Source organism: Aotus nancymaae, unplaced genomic scaffold, assembly GCF_030222135.1.
Source record: "Aotus nancymaae isolate 86718 unplaced genomic scaffold, 86718_ANA_hifiasm-v0.15.2.pri h1tg000003l, whole genome shotgun sequence".
Classification (NCBI taxonomy): Eukaryota; Metazoa; Chordata; class Mammalia; order Primates; family Aotidae; genus Aotus; species Aotus nancymaae.
This window is the reverse complement of record NW_026988414.1, coordinates 54215828-54237909: the sequence shown is the minus strand read 5'-3', so window position 1 is coordinate 54237909 and position 22082 is coordinate 54215828. Positions and strand designations below refer to the sequence as shown.

The following is a 22082-nucleotide window of genomic DNA, read 5'->3' as shown; positions in this document are numbered from 1 at the left end:
GCTGGAGGCCCAGTGGCCTGATCTAACAATCTTAGACCTGCAATCAAATAAGAAGCCAGGGGCCACGGGATCCTAGCCATCCATATCTGAAGAGATCATTGAAGTGACTGTATTCGTTTGCTAGGACTGCTATAACAAAAATCCCACAGACTGAGTGGTTTAAACTACAGAAACTTATTTTCCCATAGTTCTAGAGGCTGGAAGTCCAAGATCAGATTCCTTCTGAGGTCCTTCTCCTTGCCTTGCAGATGGCTACCCTCTTGCTGCTTCTTCACATGGTCAGCCCTCTGGGCCTGCATACCCTAGGCATCTCTTTTTCTATGTCCAAATTTTCTTACTTTCTTTCTTTTTTTGAGACAAGTTCTTGCTCTGTCACCCAGGCTGGAGTGCAGTGGTGAGATCTCAGCTCACTAGAACCTCTGCCTCTCAAGCTGAAGTGATTCTCCTGCCTCAGCCTCCTAAGTAGGTGGGACTACAGGCACACTATCATGCCCAGCTAATGTTTGTATTTTTAGTAGAGATGTGGTTTCACCATGTTGTCCAGGCTGGTCTTGAACTCCTGGCCTCAAGTGATTCACCCAACCTGGCCTCCAAAAGTGCTGGGATTACAGGTGTGAGCCACCACACCCAGCCCAAATTTTTGCTTTTTATAAGAACACCACCTAACAGCCTAATTTTAACTTAATTACCTCTTCAAGGATAATTAACTTATGGTCAGATGCTAAGATACTGGAGGTTAGGACTTCAGTATATGAATTTAAGAGGAAACACTTAGCACATAACAGTGGCCCCATTAAGGAAACTGATGGTGTGTCCAGGACAAGGGAGCCCCATGTTGGCCCCCTGTAGAGTGCCGGCCTCCGGTTGCACCCAGAACTGGGACCAAAAAAAGTGATGTGCTCAAGGAGAGCATTAAAGTCTAAGAAGCCCTCGTAATCTTTGAGGAACCTAGTATTTCTTTGGGGATAAGTAAGTATTCTTTTATTTTAAAAGTATTACATGTCCTTTTAAAAATGTTTTGGTGGTTGATGTTTTTAACTTTTGTTTTGGCAAATGATTTAGAGGAAAAGTCAACTCTTGTTTTTGGTATGAGAGCAAATACGTTCATTCAGACACAAAGACCAGAACCTCATGTCTGCGGTACGTGCTTTTAACCACGCCAAACTTTAGAGTTAGAGGCACATGCCCACTGACCTCCTATTCTTAGATGAATTCTGTGAACTAATAACAAAAGAGTATATATACTACAAGTAGGTCTCACCTGGTCATCTTGAGACAGGATCCATCGTGAGCTCTCGGGTCTATAGAGAGAGCCCATTGCTAGGGACCAGTAGGCAGCTTAAGCTCCAAGCAATTGATAGAGCATTGGAAATACAGGATCAGCTGTGGTAGAGAGGGGTTAGGTGTCAGGACTCAACTTGAGGGTGTCCCACCCCTTCAGATCCCAGAATCAAACTATCGGGGAAATCAAGGAAAAAAACCTGGCCCTGCTTCTTACTCTTTGTATGGCCTCAGGAAACCTGCAATATTCCCTCTATGCCCAGTTTCCATATGTAAAATGTAGAGAATATACTGTCTTAGAATTGTTGTGAAGATAATCATAGTATTTCATAAGATTAATGTGAGTAAACAGAAATACAAACAACTATCAGAGAATACTATAAACACCTCTATGCAAATAAACTAGAAAATCTAAAAGAAATGGATAAATTCCTGGACACATACACCCTCCCAAGACTGAACCAGGAAGAAGCTGAATCCCTGAATAGACCAATAATAAGATCTGAAATTGAGGCAGTAATCAATAGCCTGCCAACAACAACAACAAAACCCAGGATCAGATGGACTTACAGCTGAATTCTACCAAAGGTGCAAAGAAAAGCTGTTACCGTTTCTTCTGAAACTATTTTAAACAACTACAAAGGAGAGACTCTTCCCTAACTCATTTTATGAGGCCAGATTCATCCTGATACCAAAACCTGGCAGAGATATAACAGTAAGAGAAAATTCGGGCCAATATTTTTGATGAATATCGATACAAAAATCCTCAGTAACATACAGACAAACTGAATCCAGCAGCACATCAAAAAGCTTATCCACCATGATCAAGTTGGCTTCATCCCCAGGATGCAAGGCTGGTTTAACATACACAAACCAATAAATGTAATTCATCATGTAAACAGAAGTAAAGACAAAAACCTCATGCTTATCTCAATAGATGCAGAAAAGGCCTTCAATAAAAGTCAACATCTCTTTATGTTAATAACTCTTAATAAACTAGGTATTGATGGAAAATACCTCAAAATAATAAGAGGAATTTATGACAAACCCACAGCCAATATCATACTGAATAGACAAAAACTGGGAGCACTCCCCTTGAAAACCAGCACATGACAAGGATGCCCTCTCTCACGACTCCTATTGAACATAATATTGGAAGTTCAGAGCAATCAGGCAGGAGAAAGAAATAAAGCATATTCAAATAGGAAGAGAGGAAGTTAAACGGTTTCTGTTTGCAGATTACATAATTCCATATCTAGAAAACCCTATCATTGCAGCCCAAAGTTTCTTAAGTTGGTAAACAACTTCAGCAAAGTCTCAGGATAAAAAAATCAATATGCAAAAATTACAAGCATTGCTATACAGCAACAATAGACAAGCAAAGAGCCATATCATGAATGAACTCCTGTTCACAATTGCTACAGAGAATAAAATACCTGGAATACAGCTAACAAGGGAAGTGAAAGACCTCTTCAAGAACTACAAACCACTGCTCAAGGAAATAAGAGAGGACATAAACAAATGGAAAACATACCATGCTCATGGATAGGATGAATCAATATCATGAAAGTGGCCATCCTTCCCAAAGTAATTTATAGATTCAATCTATTACCATTAAACTACCATTGACATTCTTCATAGATTTAGAAAAAAGACTATTTTAAAATTCATGTGGAACCAAAAAAGAGCCTCTATAGCCAAGACAACCCTAAACAAAAACAAAAACAAAAAAAACAAAGCTGGAGGCATCACGCTACCTGACTTCAAACTATACTACAAGGCTACAGTAATCAAAACAGCATGATACTGGTACCAAAAACAGATATATAGACCAATGGAACACAACAGAAGCCTCAGAAATAACACCACACATATACAACCATCTGATCTTTGACAAACCTGACAAAAACAAGCAATGGGGGTAGGATTCCCTACTTAATAAATGGTTCTGGGACAAGTGGCTAGACATATGCAGAAAATTGAAACTGGACCCCTTCCTTACACCTTATACAAAAATTAACTCAAGATGGATTAAAACCTTAAATGTAAAACCCAAAACTATGAAAACCTTAAAAGAAACCTAGAAGAAAATCTAGGCAATACCATTCAGGTCATAGGCATGAGCCAAGATTTTATTACAAAAACATCAAAAAACAATTGCAACAAAAGCAAAATTGACAAATGAGACCTAAACTAAAGAGCTTCTACACAGCAAGGAAACTATCATCAGAGTAAACAGGCAACCTACAGAATGGGAGAAAATTTTGCAATCTATCCATCTGATAAAGGATGATTATGCAGAATCTACAAGGAACTTAAGCAAACAACCCCATCAAGAAGCGGGCAAAGGACATGAACAGGCACTTGCAAAAGGAGACATTTATGTGGCCCAAAAACATGAAAAAAGCTCAACATCACTGATCATTAGAGAAATGCAAATCAAAACCACAATGAGATACCCTCAGACAAGTCAGAATAGTGATTATTAAAAAGTCCAGAAACAACAGATGCTGTCAAGGCTGTGGAGAAATAGAAATGCTTTTACACTGTTGGTGGGAATGTAAATTAGTTCAACCATTATGGAAGACTGTGGTGGTTCCTCTAAGACCTAGAACCAGAAATACCATTTGACCCAGCAATCTCATTACTGGGTATATGCCCAAAGGAATAGAAACCACTTGATTATAAAGATTCATGTATGTGTATGTTCATTGCAGCACTATTTATGATAGCAAAGACACAGAATCAACCCAAATGTCCATCAGTGATAGACTGAATAAAAAAATGTGGTATATCTACATCATGGAATACTATGCGGCCATAAAAAGAAATGAGATCATGTCCTTTGCAGGGACATGGATGGAGCCATCATCCTCAGCAGGATGATGAACAGAAACAGAAAACCAAATATTGAATATTTTCACTTGTAAGTGGGAGCTGAACAACGAGAACACATGGACACAGGAAGGTGAACAACACACAATGGGTCTGTCAGGGGAGGGGTCAGGGGAAGAGAGAGCATCAGGAAGAATAGCTAATGCATGCTGGGCTTAATACCTAAGTGATGGGCTGGTAAGTGCAGCAAACCACCATTGCACACATTTACCTATGTAACAAACCTATACATCCTACACATGTATCCTGGAACTTAAAATACAGATTAATGTGAGTAAAATGCTTAGCACAGTGTTTGGCATGTTAGAAATGCTTGATAAATATTGATTATTATTTTTATCATTAATATGCAAAATACTTTACAATAACTACATTCTAGCTCAGGAGTGCTGTGAAAATTATTTATAAGAATGGGCTGATGTTATTTAACATGGGACCTATAAAAGAGAGCAGAAGTTCACCTCCCTAATCTACTTAAATACTCACACAGAAGAGCTAAAACATTTGAACATGAGTTAGCTGGGAGTTGAGATGGTGAATCATTCTCCCCAATGATCTGTAGTGATAGCTAAGAACCACCTCTAAAGCCTGGAGGCCTAGGGTACTTACAAAATAGGTGGGGAGACCCTATACTCAGAAAGAGAGGATGGTTCCCCACCAGGGTAGAGGGTTTAACACCTGGACCCAAGAGTCACAGCAGTTTATCATGACTACAGCCAGATTTCCTGCTTGTAAACTGAGCAAAGGCTTTAAGTCATTCTTTCAACAAGTATTTAATGAGCACCTACTATTTTCCAGTGGGAATATGATAGTTAGCTCAAACTCCTGGGCCCAGGATTCATGGAGCTCACAGTCTAGAGGTTCATCCTTGGAAAACCCCAAGTTAAGCAAGAACAGTCAGAGTTTCCTATCCTCTTCCCTTTAAAATAACTTTTTACCTCCAGGGAAATGATCTTTTTACAAAAGTATTCCCCAAGTCTCTGGCTTTGTCTTTAGTTTGTATTTAAATAAACTTGGAGAAAGATCTATCATGGAATAAAAAATAAGAAGACTTAACAGGCTGTTGAAGCGAAAACCCTCAAAAGAGGTTGTTTCAACCAGACTTCCCTTTCTGATAAAGCATTGAGACTGCCTAAACTGAATCCCATCAGTCCTCTGTCCTCTGCTAGCCCTTTGCCTTAGTCCACTTGGGCTGCTGTAATAAGAATGCCATACACTGGGTGGCTTATAAACAATAGAAATTTATTGCTTACAGTTCGGGAGGCTGGGAAGTCCGAAATTAAGACACCTGAAGCTGCTGTGTCTGGTGAGGGCATGCTTTCTGCTTCATAGATCACACCTTCTAACTGTGTCCTCAAAGGGTGGAAGGGGCTAGCTTTCTGGGTTCTCTTATAAAGGCACTAATCTCATTCACAAGGATGGAGCCTCATCACCTAAACCCGCTCCCAGAGACCCTCATCTTGTAATATTGTCACATTGGGGATCAGGTTTCAACTTACGAATTTTGGGGGAACATAAACATTCAGATCATATCATCGTTCATTCCCCACATTCTCTGCAACTTCTTCCCTAGTTCATTTCCAACTGCTCTACTGTCCCTGACTACCTGTGACAGTTAATTTTAGGTGTCAATTTGACTGGACTAAAGGATACACAGATAGCTGACAAAACATTAATTCTGGGTGTGTCTGTGAGAGGGTTTCTGGAAGAAATTAGCATTTGATTCAGTAGACTGAGTAAAGCAGATCACCCCCACCAATGTGAGTGGGCATCCTGCAATCCGTTGAGGGCCTAAATATTAATAGAAGAAAAAGGCAAAAGAGGGGCAAATTCACTTTCTCTGTTGGAGCTGGGACATCCGTCTTCTCCTGCCCTCAGATATCAGAACCGCTGGTTCTCAGGCCTTTGGACTTGAACTGAATTATACCACTGGATTTTCTTACTCTCCATCTTGCAGACAGCAGATCATGGTACTTAGCCTCCATAATCACATGGGTAAATTCCTATAAATAATAAACCTCTCTCTCTCTCTCTCTCTCTCTCTCTGTGTGTGTGTGTGTGTGTGTGTGTGTGTGTGTGTGTGTGTGTGTGTTTCTTTGGAGGACCCTGACTAAAACATTACTCAAGACTGCCTTTTCTTCATCAGATGTGTTGATGCAGGTAGGATGAAGTGTCAGCAAACCAGCATATTCTAATTTACTCTTTCACTTTAAAAAACAAAACCAAATAATCATGTCAAGAAACTCTCCTTGACCCTCTGCATTTCTGTCTTATTTCTTGTTTCATCTGTAATCAAAATTCTCAAGAGTTGTCTACATGCTCTGCCTCCAGTTTTGCATGACTCATTCACCCTTCAACCTCCTCCAACCTGGCTTCTACTCTCTCAGCTCCACCCATGACATTGGTTGAAGCCGTAAATTACCTTCAGGTAATCAAATAAAATAATTTGATATATTTCTTTTTAATGAAATATAACAAGCACATAGAAAAGTACAAAAAGTGTAAGTATACAGATTGACGATGTTTTTGAAGATGGTCACATCCATTGAACCATCACTAAGGCCAAGAAGAAGGAGTGTGTGTCTTAAGAAAACATAACATGAGATTTATTATTTTAACATATTTTAAAGTGTGCAGTACTGTACTGTTAACTATAGGAACTATATTCTACAGCAGATAATAAATTCTGGAGAACTTATTATCTTGCATATTTTAAACTTTGTATCTATTGAGGTCTATTTTTTGAAATTGGGATTTACATCCTTTTCTAATTTATTTTTTAAGATAATTTACATTTTATGAATACAGTCTTTTGTGGTTATATTAATTTCAAAATCTTCAACTTTGTGGCTCTTCTCTTAATAATTTCTTTTTATGTATACATTATATCTCTCTATTTAAATCTTCAATTTTTCTCAGCAGTATTTATAGCTTTATTTTGGAGTTTTATACATATCTTTGGTTTATTTCTATGCATTTGATATTTGTTGATGATACTAAACACAACCTCTTTTTTTCTTTTAGAATTTCACTGTTTATTGCTGGTGTACAAAATTAAAATTATTTTTATGTATTAACTTTTCATCACCCATATTCCTAAATTCACCTATTAATTCCAATAAGCATTAATTATCTGAAGCTTCTTTTTTGTTTCCTAGGTATACAATAATTTTATATGTAAATAATTTGTTTTATTTCATACTTTCTAATCTTTAATACCTTTTATATTTTTACCTTCCCTTTTGTACTGGCCAGTAGTACCTCAAATAAAATTTTAAATAAATGTAGTAATAGCAGAAATTCTTGTCTTATTCTCATTCTCAAGGAAAGCATTTTTGATAACTATGATATTTGCTTTGTAATTTTTGTAGACATAGTTTATCAGACTTAAAAGTTGTCTCCTATTCATAGTTCGCTAATGCTTTCTTGTTGTTAATAATTTTTCATCATAATGTTTAACTCTATTCTTTTGTACTCATTAAAACAATTATTTTTCCACCCTTTTGCCTCTTAATATGGTTGATTGATGTTTTTAAATGTTAAACCAACCTCATATTCCTAGAACAAACCCAACTTGGTGGTCATATATTATTGTTTGCTACATTTTATTTGTTAATATATTGTTTAGGACTTTTTGCATCTATGTTCATGAGAGAAATGAAACTGTAATTTCCCCTTCTTACCAGGCTTTGACATTCAGGTCATCTCACCCTCATAATGCTTATTGGGAAATGTCTCCCCAGACTCCTAATTTTTATTTATTTATTTATTCACTTAGAGACAGAGTCTCACTCTGTCACACAGACTGGAGTGTAGTGGTGTGATCATGGCTCCCTGCAACTTCAATTTCCCTGGCCCAAGTGATCCTTCCACCTTAGCCTCCTGAGTAGCTGGGACCACAGGCACATACACCATCCTGGCTAATTTTTCTTTCTTTTTCTCCCCTGTCCTCCCCTCCCCTCCACTCCCCTCCCCTTTCCTCCCCTGACCTTCCCTCCCCTTCTCCCTTCTTCCTTTTCCTTTTCTCTCCTCCCCTCCCTTTACCCTCCCCTTCTCCTTCTCTCTTTCCTCTTTCTCTCTGTCCATTTCTCTTTCCCTCCCTCCCTTTTTCCTTCCTTCCTTCCTTCTTTCCAGGGTCTCATTATGTTACCCAGACTGGTCTGGAACTCCTGATCTCAAGCGATCTTCCCACCTTGGCCTCCCAAAGTGCTGGCATTACAGTCATGAGTTACTGTGCCCAGACACCCTGATTAAAAAAAAAAAGTCCAGAAGAATTTGTGTAAGATACTTTGGAATAGCTCACCAGTGATACTATAGGAACATGAAGTTTTCTCAGGAGGTTTTAACCAAGGATTCAATTTCTTTAAAAGATAGTACTCTTCATATCATTAGTCAATGGTGAAACGCGGGATGTAATGACTTTATCAGGTTAAAGTTTGGAAGTTCACTCTGGCCTCACTGCAGAGGATAGATTGAAGGCAGACAATGTTGGACAGAGGCAAGTGAGGAAACTGACAATAGTTACTTGTTGACATCAGTACTAGGCAGTGGCAGAGAGCTGAAGAAGCGGGAACAGGTGAAAATAAATACTTACATATTTTTTAAGGAAATGACTTATAAAAGACAGTATGGTAAGGATGGTCTATTTTAAAAGTCTGAGTTTACTGTGTGTTTTCTCTCCTTTTATAAGCAGAATCAGAGAGCTGGGACCATTTCAGTAGGTCCTTGGGCTGCCTGAAAACTATGACCCTGGAGCATCATTTACTCAAAATGCTCATCCAAAATCAGGACATCAAAACTAGTCACTCTTCACCTTATGGAAACGAATACCCTAAGGTAATATGGTATTATTATTATGATTTCTGATTGGCATATAGCTCTGGTGAGGGTGTATTTTACACTCATGCTGTATCCTTCCTGTCTCTCCTTTCCCTTCTGTAGATTTCCTCTGGACACTTTCCACACATCCTCATCTGGCCCCTGCTCATGAGCAAGTTGAATTAGGAGGTGGTGCGTGGCAGTTCCTCCTCTAATTATCCAGGGAAGACAGAAAAAGAGGAAAACAGGAGTTGAGAGGTAAAGCTTAGAACAGAGAGATAACCATTAACTAGAAAGGCCTAATAGATGAGTCAGAGAAAAGATAACACAAGAGGCAAGGAGAGCATGGTGAGCCAGGGAAGGGGTGAGGGAAAGAGATTGAAGACTCAACTCTACCAGTGTGGGATCAGCTTTAGATGTGGACTCTGTTGTGTCTTGGGTTCAGGTTATTTAAGAAGCCTAGTCAGCCAGATGGTCCCCTCCTTAGCGTCTGGTTTTGTCAGGTTGTAACTTGGCCTTTCAGTTCCCTAATAGCTCACATTATCTCCTCTTCCTCCTAGGCCTTAATCACTTCTTACCTTTTTACCTCCCAATTGGTTGATATTGACTTCTTATTAAATAAAATGTCTTTGCTCTTAAGTTAAAATTCTGATGGGGAAAGAATGTATACACAGAAAGAATGTCACAACTATTTATGTTAATTAAAGAAAATACAGACCAAGGGCACTGAGTTCAGGCAGTTGAGATATTCCGGAGAAGGGAGTTTCCTTAGGATATTGCCGCATGGGCTCACGTGCTCACTGTGGTACAGAAACACCTGGAGACTTTTCTTTCATGTAAGACTTAGAGGCAAAGTTACTGTGATCAAGAATATGTTGTTAAGAAGGCCTGGTATTAACACTGTCATTGGTAAGCATTTTGTAACATATAAAGCAGACCTTGGGTTTTCAAGACAGTTTATCTGCTAATTGTCAACAAAATAGAGCTGAGGTTGCAATGTGTCAGCAAGAACGTCAAGGAGGAAGTCAGAGGGTCAAATCAGCTGGGCTTGGCCTGTTTGCCGTAGGTGGTGTTCTTAGAGACTCAGTGGTTCATTTTGTTTGGCGGCTTAAAGAGCCATTTAGGTTCAGAACTAAAAATGTGTGGGCCAGGAAGAAGGCAGTGAATGACTGTGATCAACTTGCCAGTGTCTTCCAGGGGCACTGGTTCAGATAGCTGGAAGTCTCTCTCATATGCATCCACTCCCATAAGCAGCTCTTGGCAAGATTGGAAAAAAAAAAAATAGCTTCTCACTGTGTTTCTTAACTGTCACTTTGCCTAAGAATCACATGGTGCTTGTCAAAGTGCATATTCCTGGGCCCTACTTCCAGACATGTACTTGTTACTTTCTGGGACTAGGCCCAGAGGTCAGCATTTATTTTTACAGGCACACCAGGTATTCCAGAATAAGATGCTCTGTGGACCACATTTTCAGAAATGCTGCCTTAAAGTCTTCCACATTTCCCAGCTATCTAATCACTGTATGAGGGGCCATGATTTAATCTATTTCCAAAGAAAGGGGTCTGGAAGTCGTTTTTCTCCTCCTACATTCCATCTGTCATCTCCTTCTGCCACTCTGTTCTAACATTTCCTTTATGTTTGGGCCCTCTCCTCAAGCTTCTCATCCAAAAGCACTGTGTAAGCTGGATGCATTGCACACAAGAGCTTCTGTAGTTGCGACTGCTTAAGTTAAACCAGCCTCCTCGAGGGTGTCCAGCGGAGAGATGCACCTGAGGGATTAGGGCAGCAACGTAGCTCCGGCCTCAGCTACTGCAGAACTCAATTTGTCAGAGGTGCCAACATAAAGACCAAAGGTTGAGTCTTACACAGGTTTTCCTTTTTGTTTCTTTAAAACTTGGACTTTTTGTCAGTATTTTTAAATGGGGGGTATTTCTCATAAACATCCAAATTTCTGACTGTTCTTAGAATATCAGATCTGGCCAGTTTGGCCAGTTTCCCTAAGGGCAACAGTCAGCTGGTTGAGGAGAGGCTGCCTTCTTGAGACACTGTACCAACCCCACCAAGCAGAGGTGCATATTTTCTGAAGATAAGGAAGCTAACACGTTAAGGCCTGCTCTTTCAAGGCCCTTGACCCAATTCTGTATTTGCAATTCTGTGTTGTTTTCTTAAAGAGGCCTCCACAATTATATATGTTTCTGATTCCAGGAAACCTGGATCTGCTCCTGCAGCTCTGCTCTATGGACTCCCCACACTGAGGTCAAGAGCAGCTGCCATTCATTTTAAGACTTGCCAGTGGATTTTCTTTAAGTAGAGAAACATTTCTCTAAACTCATGGGTCTATAGAAACAAACGAAGAAGGCCTCGGATTTCAGGAAGGAGGGGAGAGAGCCTGTCTCTTTGTGGATGTGATCTGGCCTGCATCCCTGGCCTTTGAGTTCATGATCCCTGGCTGCACTGAGGTCTCCATCTACAATTCATGATTCCTTAAATTCCATGGAGTTGGAACAGCCTTTTCGTACATAGACTTGCTTGTTTTCTTCTCCATTTCTTAAAAGACATATTTAAATCCCATCAGTTTAATCCTCATTTGGTAAAGTGAGGCTAGGAATCACCATGGTGAAGAAAAAGAAAAAATAGAGTCTGCCCGTAGAAAGAGAATGAGGTGTACATCTTGCTCTTTTGGAATGGAATGTCCTATGTGAAAGGACTGGATCGTTTCTGTAATTTTTAATGCAAGTAGTTGCAGGCATGGCTAAATACTCCCTGAGAACTCTATAGATATTCACTGATGATAAGACATGTATAAAATAGATTAAAACATATGTTCTTCAGTTACCTTCTAGGGTATTTTTTAGTGTATTGGTCACTGCTTGAACAGATCTTTCTATCCCACCATTTTAGAGCTCTGTGGAAATACAAATATTTTTGTTGTAACAATATGCTGTGATATTGTGAATTCAGTCATTGCCTTTTCCCCTCCCAAGATACTTTTTGCTTTACATTGATATTTCTTATTGTTCACAATGCTGTTTTAAAGCCTCATTTTTCACTCTTGAGATTGTTAAGGACTTGGTGATGTTTTCTGTGAATATATTTTTTACTCAGGTGCCATGTCTCTGCTTCTCGTCTGGAAAGGAGGAAAACTGGCATACATTATAGATCATCTGGCAGGGAGTCTTCCCGAATGATTTATTTGAATCTTATTTTAGCATTCTCCATTTGTACAGACGTTAGTCTTCTCTTCTTTCTAGATAATGTCTTATTAAAAGGAAACACCTGTTTAAACATGTAAAAATAAGACAATGTAAACAAAAGGATTTTTTGGTAAATGTGGCATTTGCCATATCTAGTTTCTAATTTTTCCTGTGTGGAAGTGGGCTGGGGGATGTGATTTATTACTCTCGGTAAGACCCATTAGCTACTTTTTCTGCAAAATAATGGTGTGTCCACCAGGCCAGTATGGTCTGTGGGTCATGACTGTAGAACTAGGAAGAGGTTGATTATTTTAATGATATCATTAATAACATGAGCCTAATTTTTCAGTAGTTTTTCATCTAGTTGCCTACGTAAATGTCAATCTAAATTTATTTTTTCTACTTATTCTAGCCCTCTCTATAACTGCAGCCCAGTTTTGAATCATTTCTAGTCCTAAGATAGTATTAAGATGATTCCAGAAGGCTTGTGCCTTCAGATATCTGAAAGAATCAAACAGAAATCCTGAAAATCATATTACAAGAAAGGAAAGCAATAGGCCAATTACTCTTAGGAACTTAGATGCAAAAATCCAAAGCAAAATAATAACACACCTAATCCATCAATGTATCAAACGTAAATATACATATGACCAAGTTGTAGTTTTCCCAGGAATGCAATGTTATTCAGATATCTGCAGATCAATCAGCCACATAATAAAGGAGAAAAAAAATAACTATATCAATAGATGCAGCACAAATATTTGATGAAATTCCACCATGTTAATAATAAACTCTTAGCTAACTAATAGTAGATAGAAATTTCTTAAATAGAATAAACAGAATACAAAACAGCATAATAAACAGAGTACTTAATAAGAAAATACTGAAAATGTCTTTCTGAGACTAAAAGAAGAAAGGATGCTTGCTATTACCACTGTTACACTGCTGTAAATCAAGGAAAAGAAATAAAACATTGGAAAGGGGGGCCGGGCGCGGTGGCTCACGGCTGTAATCCCAGCACTTTGGGAGGCCGAGGCGGGTGGATCACAAGGTCAAGAGATCGAGACCATCCCTGTCAACATGGTGAAACCCCGTCTCTACTAAAAAAATACAAAAAATTAGCTGGGCATGGTGGCGCGTGCCTGTAATCCCAGCTACTCAGGAGGCTGAGGCAGGAGAATTGCCTGAACCCAGGAGGTGGAGGTTGCGGTGAGCCGAGATCGCGCCATTGCACTCCAGCCTGGGTAACAAGAGCAAAACTCCGTCTCCAAAAAAAAAAAAAAAAAAAAAAAAAACGTTGGAAAGGGAAGAGTAATTACCATTTAGGCACCCCCTTTGCATACTACATGTTTGCATTCATAGAAATCCAAAAGAATCCTTAGATCAACTATTACATTTAGCAAATGGATTTATCAAGGTCATTGCATAAAAGTTCAGCATATAAATTGTATTTTTACATACTAGCTCAAACAAATAATGAAAATTTAAACATACCTAGACATAGAGCTAACAAGATAAACCAGAATGCAGCATGGAGAGATAAAAGGGTGAAAAATACAATGGAGAAGATAAAATACATACAGAAAGAGTAAAAAAGACTGAAGCTATGAGTAATTTTAGTCCTAGAGGGAATGTGACAGAAGCAGCACTAATTAAACAGTTCATGGCTAAGAAATGTCCAGTACTGGTGAAAGAATCAAGACACAAACTAAAAAGTCCAACAAACTATAAATAAGATAAATAAAAAGAAACTCATACCTATGCATCACAATTAAATGTCTGTAAACAAATAACAAAGAGAAAATCTTAAAAGCAGCCGGGGGTAGAGTGAAGGAGGAGTGAAGACAAATTACCAAAATTAGAGTGAGCTGACTTTGTACGAAAAATAATGGCAGCCTAAAGATGATGAGAAAATATCTTTAAAGTACTTAAAAAAACTGCCAACCTAAAATGCTATTTTCATCCTCAAAAAAAAGCAATTGAAATGAGGACATTTTCAGATGAACAAAACAGTGGATTCATCACCAGCAAACCTATTCTTATGGAAAGCCAAAGGATATTGTTTAAGCAGAATAAAAATATTCACAGATGGAAGGTGGGAGACCTAGGAAAATTGAAGAGCAATAGAAAGGGAAATGTATGGCCGGGCACAGTGGCTCATGCCTGTAATCCCAGCACTTTGCAGGTGAATCGTGAGGCCAAGAGATTGAGACCATCCTGGCCAACATGGTGAAACCCCATCTCTACTAAAAAATACAAAAATTAGCTGAACATGGTGGCGTGCCTGTAGTCCCAGCTACTCAGGAGGCTGAGGCAGGAGAATCACTTGAACCCAGGAGGTAGAGGTTGCAGTGAGCTGAGATCATGCCACTGCACTCCAGCCTGGGTGAAAGAGCAAGACTACATCTCAAAAAAAAAAAAAAAAAAGGCAAATTTATGAATACATCTACATGAATATTGGCTGTATGAAACAACAATAAAAGTGTCTTATAGACATAGGTCAGGAGTTAGGTAAATGGAGTTAAATTCTGTTATAGTCCTTACATTGTCCAAGAGAACAACATCAATAAACATGACATTCTAACCAGTTAAAAATATGTTTTGCAATATTAAGGGCAATTATTAAAAGAATAGACAAGCATTTATTTGTAACTTTGAACCTAATATTAGAAAAAAATGAAATAATAAACATTGAGTCAATCTAAAACAAGTTAAGAAAATCAAGAAAAAGAAACATAAATCAGGTAGAGCAAATAAAAAATACACAGTAAGATTATAGTCTTAGATATAAGTACATCAGTAATTATAATAAATATAAATAGACTAAATGCTTCAATTAAAGAAAAAGCATTTCAGAATGGATTGAACAGATTTTATGAGGTTTGTAAAAGACACACTGAAAACATAAGAATATAGAAAGGTTGAAATGCAAAAATTAAACAAAATAAAGCTAAACACACAGAACATTTACAAAAGTTCACCATACGCTGGTCCCTGAAGCAAATCTCTAGTACCAAAAAATTCAAATTAAACAGAGTATGTTAAAGCTAGAAATCAATTACAAAGAGATATCTACAAAATTTTCATGTACTTGGAAATTAAGCAGTATACTTTTATGTAACTCATGCATCAGAGCAGAAATCATAAAAGAAATTAGAAAATACTTTGAACAGAAAAATTCTTCTTAAAACCTGTGGGATACTGGCTCAAACTATGCTTAGAAAGAAATTTATAACTTTAGTTGTGATGGATGTCTGAAATATCAATTTGCTTACTATTTATTTCAAAAAGTTAGTAAATTATATCAAGTCAAAGTAAAAGGAGGGAAATAATAAAGATAAGAGAAATTAATGATATGGAAAACAAAAAATAGAGAAAACCAATAAGTCAGATATTGCTTATTTGAAGAAATTAATAAATCTGAGAGACATCTGCTTAGACTGAGCAAGAAAAGGAAAGAGAAGTAAAAAAATCAATGTCAGGAATGAAGGGGGCACATCATTAGACACTAAGAATATGAAAATATAATTAATAACTTTATGCCAATATATTTGAAAATTTAGACAAAATTTATAAATTCCTTTAAGAACAGAACAGATATGATACGAGGGGAAATAAATAGTTCTGAAACTAGTGAAGATAGTAAATCTGTAAATTAAAAATCTACCTCATTGCAGGGAGCTGAGATTTTACCACCACATTCCAGCCTGGGTGACAGAGTAAGACTCCATCTCAAAAAAAAGAAAAACAAAAACAGTGTACCGCAAAGAAAACTCTGGGCCTTGAGGCCATTAGTACTGAATTCTACCATTCATTTTAGGAAGAAATGGCACTGATATTATGTGAACTCTTAAAGGGAATAAGACAAGAATAAGCATCTTGTCTAGCATAATTTATGAACCCAGTACAACTTGGATACCAAAACCTATAAAGACATGATGAAAAAGGAAAATTATAGGTCAGTCTTAATCTTTACATTTTAATTTTTTTAGAGGCAGGGTCTCATTCTGTCACTCAGAGTGGAGTGGAGTGGTCTGTTCACAGCTCACTGCAACCTTAGACTCCTGGGCTCACGCAATCCTCCTGCACCTGGGATACAGACACATACCACCATGCCTGAGTAATTTTTAAATCTTTTGTAGAGATAGGGACTTGTTTTGTTGCCCAGGATGGTCTCAAACTCCTGGCTTCAAGCAGTGCTCCTGCCTCAGCCTCCCAAATTGCTAGGATTACAGGTATGAGTCATCATGCCCAGCCTAGGTCAGTCTCATCCTTCAACAAAGACAAATAGACTAATGGAGCAGAGAAAAATTCTCGGTGACGTATGTAACTGATAAAGGGTTGATTTTGGACTATACCTAGACTGTCTACAAATCAGTAGGAAAAGACAACCCAGTAGGAATATGGGCAATAGATTTGAATGGCTACTTCACAATAGAGGATTTTCAAATGGTCAGTAAATATATGAAAAGATACCTACAACTTCATCAATAAGCAGAAGAATAAAAAATTAAATCATGAGATATGACTACACACCTGCCAAAATGGCTAATCAAAAAGACTGATAATACCAAGTTCCAGTGAGGACATGGACAAAAGGGACTGTCAAACACTGGTGTTTGATGAAAGTGTAAATAAGGACAACCACTTTGTAAAGCTGGTATTATATCCTGGCATTTGGCATTATATCCTAAAGTTGAAACATACACTATCTTGTGACTGAGCAATTCTACTCCTGGAAATACCCAGTAGGTATGCTTGCACATGTGTGCCAAGAGTGTTGCATACAAGAAAGTTTCAGTAGAATTATCAGAATAGTCCCAAACCAAAAGCAGGGCAAGCGTTCATCAATGACAGAGTAGAAAAATAAATTCCTACTGAGGAATCCTTTATATAGCAGGGGCCATGGAATTTGAGCTGGTAAAATAATAAATCTCAAAGTCATCCATTCCATGGTGCAGACAAACTTGGGTGCATAGAAATCACATTAATATGGAGAGGATCCACATCAGCAATTGCTCTTCACAAGAGCCATCTAGTGAAAATCTCTACAGCACATGTGATCCACCCCACAGGACCACCTGAAAGCTTCATTCTTGTATGTCATCAATTTAGCCCATGGCAGAATTTTCTTTTCTAGCTTTTATTTATTGATTTTCTCTCTCCAGGATGACAAGCATCTGTCCTGGACCCAGCTCTGAGGTGGGCAAAGAGACCTTAGAAACATAAACAGCAAGGTTTGAATTCCAGCTGCATCTCTTATCAAATGGTAAGCATGGGAAAAATTACTTATCTATCCAAATCTCAATGTCCTTATCCATAAAATGGGTATAATAACATGCATAATAACATACAGTTATATGAAGATCAAATAATGTCTAAAAAATTTCATGCAAAGAAAGGTGCTCCAATGGTAGCTATTAGTAGCTTATGTTGATTCTGACTAGCTTCCATTTCAGTATGCCACGATTTTAATGTTTATTTACCTCCAAAATTCATCTTGAAACTTATTCCCCAATGCAATAGTGTTAAGAAGTGGGGCCTTTAAGAGGTGATTAGCTCATGACGGGCATTCACTCATGAATAGGATTCGTTCCCTTATAAAAGAGGTATTGCATGGTGCTCACCCCTTTTGCCCTTCTGCTCTTCCAGCATATGAGAACATAGCATGTGTCCCAGCTAGAGGATGCAGCAACAGGCACCATCATGGAAACAGAGAGCAAACCCTCACCAGACTCCAAATCTTGGACCTGGCAACCTCTGGAAGTGTGAGAAATAAATTACCCAGTCTGTAGTATTTTATTATAGCAGCAGGAATGGGCTAAGACAATGTGTTGTGATATTAACTCAGACCTTGTCTTTTCTCCTCAATACAATGCTAAGAACGCCAAGAGTGAATCAACTGGTTCAAACCAAGCATAACTGCACCAGAGGAGTTGTGCATATTCCCAGCTGACTGCTTGGGAAAGGCATTTGTGTTGTGTGTCACCTGAATGAAGGCTGATTTCTATAGGCAGCAGCCAGAGGGGCAAAGAGGGAGGAACAAAGAGGGTAGGGAGGATATCCAGGCAAAGAGAATGAGATGAACATCTGGATTCTCTTTTGAAATCTAGACTCTGATGTTGGGGCCAGAAAACACTATTGAGTGTTGATATCTTTTCTGTACCTTGCCAGGCAACCAGAATTTTCTTTACCTGCTTTCTTCATCCTCTATGAAGGGAGCTCTATTTTCACTAGCTCAGTTGTGAGGTGTGTGTGATGCATAATCAGGCAGTGTGCACAGAAACACAAACTAGATTCTGGGAAGGCAAAAGAATAGGAGCAGACAGAAAAGAACAGGGAAGGGAGACAACAGGCTGGGCACTGAGGAGAATATTATTCAGCACTGAGAATTGTAGAAGGGAAGGCATTTGGGGTAAGCAACTGATGACCACTTTGGAGAACACTGTAAGTGGCAGAGACGATCAAATAACCACAAAGTGGTAAATCTGCCTTGGAATTTAATTTGGAACCAGTTCTGTTGGATCTGGAGTTCATTCTAGCAAGCTCCATGCCCTCCTGTAACAGCAAGAGAGAGCCAGGGGCTTTTCAGAGAGATGACAAGGGCTATGGGTTTCAGATCTGCATGGAAGGCATTTTTAGACACACAAAGCCAGGCATGATTGTAGCTGAAAAGGAACAAGGGGGAAAGGAAGCAACTAGAATTGCATTTTTCATAAACATTGCCTTTGGTCTGCTTCACATAGGTGACTAATGAATATGTTGACTATTGCTCAATGAAATATTTATTATGTGTTAACTTTGTTTCAAGACTTCCTGATTTACTCTGATATGTTAAATTATTGAACATTTGAATTATAGAGCTATCTGAATACAAATCTTTGTCTCTGAGGATTTGTTCTACAAAATTGCTTCTGTGTACTTGATCTTTGTTATATATAAGCCAGCAATAGATCTGGAATTAACTTAATGTAATATACATAAAAGTCATATATATACAAATAATTTTTCTGGGATATTACCTTAAGCTTAAGGTATAACCATAACCACAGTCATACATTATCTTTTATATGATAGTTGTTTTGATTATATGGATTCCTACTGAAGAGAATTTAGATAATACCATAAATATAAATTAGGAAAAAATCACCCATAGATCTTACCGTTCAGAGATAATCATTACTCATATTTTAAAATATTTTTAGCTACTCTTTTTTTATGCCTATGCAGACAGTTATTATTATATAACTGAAATTATTGTGGCTTTTTACTTTTACATGCTGCTGTTGTTAATTAATACTATATTCTGACAAGTTTAAGATACCAAGAAATGTTCTTTAGAAATTTAATATATAATGGCTATGCTCTATTCCCACATGTTGAATACATCAAAATTTATTTAAACATTCCTTAATGTTGGAGTTTTATGTTGTTTTCATTATTTTCCTAGTATCTAATGTTGTGATAACTGTCTTGATACAGTACTAATATTTGCCTGAACTTTTGCTTTTATAACAACTTGTTTGAGATCTAAATCACATACCAAACAACTTATCCACTTAATGTGTACACTTCGGTATCTATTAGTATATCCACAGCCAGGGGTATCTTTTGCCAACATCCATTTTAGAACATTTTCATTATCCCCAAAAGAAACTCCACCCCCTTTAGCCATCAACCCCCAGTTCTTCCATATGCCCCACTTGCACTGTAGACAACCACAAATCTATGTTCTGTCTCTAAAGATTTGCCTATTTTGGACATTTTGTATAATGAACTCATATGATATGTCGTCCTTGTGACAGTCATCTTTCATTTTGCATAATTTCAAGGGTGATCCATGTAGTATAGTAGCATTTATCAGTGCTTCATCCTTTTATTGCCAAATAGGATCACATGTGTGGTTATACCACATATTACATATCCATTCATCAGTTGGATATTTGGGTTGTTTCTGTTTTTCAGATATTATGAAATAATGTTTCTATGAACGTTCATGAACAAATTAGTGTAGACATATGTTTTTATTTCTCTTGGGTATATAACTAGGAGTGGAAATGCTGGGTCCTGTGGTAACTCCATGTTTAATCATTTTAGGACTTGCCAGACTGTTTTTCAAAGTGTCTGTGTCATTTTATATTCCTGCTAGAAATGTATAAAGGTTTCAATTTCTCTACATCCTCACCATTTGTTATTATCTATTTTTAAAAAATTATAAGCATCCATTTGGGTTCAAAGTATCATCTTGTGGTTTTGATTTGCATTGTCCTGATATCTGAATTTCTATTTAATTAAGATACTTTTTGGATATAAAGTTACTGAATTAAGAATACGGTTTTTAAAAAGTTAATGTATAGTGCCAAACTGTTTTCACTAATTGTGTGAATTTTACTCTGTGTGGAAGTATGTAGGTCACTTGTTCCATAAGATTTTCATCACAGTAAATATTTAAATGGGTATCACTTTAACACCGTTTCTTATGACGCTGGTCTTTTCATATACATAATGATTATTTATGTAACTCCAGTGAGCTACCCATATTCTTTTATTCTTTGTCCATTTTCCTATTGGGTCTTAGTTTTTACTTTTTATTAAGTTATATACATTTCTTATATTAGTCATATTTTTCATGAAGTATTTTAGTGTACATTTGTTTTGGAAATTTTTCTGAAAATAGCCTACATTCATCTTGAATAATTTTTGTTAAAAGGGCAAGTTTTTGAGTAAGTCATCACTCTAAGGTAACTGAAAAAGTTAATATTTCAGAGTCTTTGTGATAACCAATCAGAACAATCATTTCCAAAGAATTAAAAAAGATTTTGAAAATTTAAAAATTTGTATTTGTTTACACAATACAAAATATGACTGAGACATAGCGCTTTGATTACATGAGACACATTCATGCTTCTCCCTGAATCTAATTGAAAATTAAAATATACTTTACGTTCAATGAAATACAGGAAATTAGAAGTGATAATCACTTGGGGGTTGATCCTTTTCATTTAGTTTCTCTGACATTTTAATTACATTTGTGGAAATAACTGGAGTTAAAAAAAATATGTTGTTCAATGTCAATCTCTCACTGTTTACTTATATTTAAAAAACTGTCACAATAAAATCTAGGACTGAGCAGTCTCACTTTTGGTTTGCAAAATTCTTAAACAGAAATCACTGCAAGTATAACGTGTTCTCTGGCTAATCGTGCTTCCAGAAGGCTGTGAGAGATGAGATGTGTGAACACCAAACACCTTTCCCCAGTTCTGCTTAAAAGTCAGAATTGCTCGTAAGTTGATTACAAATAGCTCTAGTTTTCCTTTACAACGATCTACGAATCCCAAATGGTCACTGTTGAGTGGTTCGGAGTTTATGGTCTTTTGAATTTAAGCACTATCTTTTCAGGCCTAATGAGTCTCCCCTTCTACCCAGAGCTGGTTGGTTACTATGGCTGAAGCCAGAGGTAGCACAGAGTAATGTGAGATGGATGACAGATATCATATTCTTCTCTCTAAACTATGTGCTTCAGTGGCTGAATATTGATCCATTCAAGAGGAGGAAACTGCCTGTATTATGTTTAAATGTACCAGATAAGGAATGGAGAAGAAAGGTATAAGAAAATCTCCTGCGTTAAAGTATGTAACCACCATTGGTCTGGGGGGCACACATTGTGTGATGGGAGTAATTTATCCCTTCTTGTTACTTTTTCTTAATGGTGGCACTAAATAAGGAAATGTGCCAAGTGTCCCAAGTGTCCCGGTGCTGCTGTCATTAAGAAGGTATTGTAACAAAATGCTAAGGACTGAGATGCACTCTTAACAGGAGTCCTGAGTTGGGCCCTATTGTGGATTGAATTGTGTCCTCCAGAAAGATTTGTAGAAGTCCTAATCCCCCAGTACT

The 22082-nt window shown here is 37.6% G+C and overlaps 1 long non-coding RNA gene across 1 annotated transcript in view; it reads left to right on the top strand.

Moving 5' to 3' along the window:
* The window catches only part of LOC105715562 (uncharacterized), a 48367-nt gene extending 27055 nt beyond the window's left edge, over nt 1–21312 (top strand). The window contains exons 2-5 of the long non-coding RNA XR_001107063.2: nt 8870–9012; nt 9118–9252; nt 17357–17457; nt 17841–21312. This is a non-coding gene — a long non-coding RNA (uncharacterized LOC105715562). The remainder of the gene's footprint in view (nt 1–8869; nt 9013–9117; nt 9253–17356; nt 17458–17840) is intronic.
* The last annotated feature ends 770 nt before the right edge of the window (nt 21313–22082 follow it).